Source organism: Diabrotica undecimpunctata, unplaced genomic scaffold (assembly GCF_040954645.1).
Source record: "Diabrotica undecimpunctata isolate CICGRU unplaced genomic scaffold, icDiaUnde3 ctg00001258.1, whole genome shotgun sequence".
NCBI lineage: Eukaryota > Metazoa > Arthropoda > Insecta > Coleoptera > Chrysomelidae > Diabrotica > Diabrotica undecimpunctata.
Window position 1 is genome coordinate 24,829 of NW_027312100.1, and position 2,069 is coordinate 26,897.

The window sequence follows — 2,069 nt, forward strand, 5'->3', positions numbered from 1 at the left end:
TCATGCCATAGGTTTTAAATACTGAGCTTTACCAATGAAAATTCTATAGTGACTGGTTAATGGAAAAGTGATACGTTCTAATAAATGATCTCATGAGAATCGTAAAAAATAGCAAAAAATGCGACAAAATTGCGACAAAATAAAAAAATTTGATAAGAAAGCCGCACTCTTCACCTTTAAAACGCTTCCGATTTTTGTCGATAGGTCACCGTGATCACCAGATATCGAATTTTTACCGTCGAAATCATACAAACTTAATTTAAAATTGATCTCGCTCGCATAGCCGTGTCGCGCGATGTTTTTGAGAGAACGGTTTATTTTACACAAAATGTGCTACTGAACATTTTTATTTAAAAATATTCCAGCTACATTTTTTATTTGAAATATTTTTTTCTGCGATGCACAGATTGGTAAATTGATTTTCCCCTACAAGTGGAGGTGGATTTAGAAGAAAGCGGCGGGTAGAAATAAAAAAGTTTTTTGCATACTTGTTGGTGTCCGAAAATTAATATTCTCAGAAAAAAGCATCTTTGATATTTGGTAATGCGTTTTTAGATGGCTCTTTATTTAATTTATTTAGATTTAAAAAATAACAAAAATTGGTATATTGAAAGCCGCAAAAATACATTTTTTTGCGTATACAGATTTTGATATTTGAAATTCAACTTTCTTCGAACTAATTTTGTTGGTATATATTTTTACGAGCAATACCGATGTTTTTTTATTATTATAATATATATTATAAATATCTTAAATATATGAAAATTTTTATCGTGAAAGAGCTTCAAAATAAAAAGATAATGGTTTAAAGATAATCATGTTATTGTTTATAACTTCGTCGCAAACGCCGGTCAACTTTGACCAGTTGTATCTCAGAAACCAGTGCTCGAAACACTTTTTTCCTTTATAAGAAACGTCTTACCGAGTCTTTTTTATTGCCATTTCTTAAATTTAACTTAAGCTTATTTAACAAGATATTCTATTTGTTTATAACCCAAAAAATTTTTGAATATTCCTGAGGTGGTCCAGATATTCCGATTGTAATTCAATAAAGTACGTGAGATAGATTAAGTGTGTTTTATAGTAAAAAAAATATTTATTGGATCCCATTGGAAGAAAATAAAACAAAAAAATAACGATTTTGGTGGTAGAGAGTGGCGGTGGGAGTGGCGGACGACATTTTGCGTATATTAACGGGAAGTAACCTTTGGTGAGCTGTTTTATATGTTACAAAGATTTTCTAGACGAGATATGACGAAATTATGTTCAATCTAACTGATAAAAAAGCATTGATAAGATTATGCTATTTTTCCCTTTTCTTTGTTTTGTATTTATTGATATTTTGCAAAAAGAGAAATAAATTAAAACATTTACTAGCCCTATCTGATAGAATATTTAATTTTCGCTATTTTGTTTAATTACGACTTTGCTCCAAATTGAACTGTTTTAAAGTTATAGTAATTTTTAAAAAATTAAATTTTTAATTAATATTCCCGACCTATTTGACAGGGAGTTAATTATTATTACTAAAGGGATCACCAACTATTTCTACAAAAATCTGAATGCCACCTATTACATCAAAATTTTGTCGTTTTTTCACAGATCCTCTTATAACCTCTATTCACTATAAAGTGTAGACGTTGCTTAAAAATAACATTTCTTAAAAAACAGTTTTAATAATTGTTTTATTGGAACTAACTTAAGTGGTCTCCGAGATCAGTAGAACTAGCTCCAAACAATAATTTTATCTGAAGCCATCCAAAATCCAAAATTTATTCTGCCCAAAAATTTACACATTTATTTTTAAAATGCGAATTAATGATAAATGTGTAAAACTCACGCCATGCGTGAGCATTTTTGGAGCATTTTTAAAATAAAAACTTAAAATTTTTAATTCTCTTTAATCTCTTATTATTATAATAACGTAAACACGCACGATACAAACTGTTTAAAGTAATTTCTAATAAAAATTTTACTTTTGAACAAAGAATTGTTTCAGTAGATAATAATTTTAAACTTAAGGAAAAAAACGTAAGTAAATGTTGTAACAAAATGAGGATCAATTAATG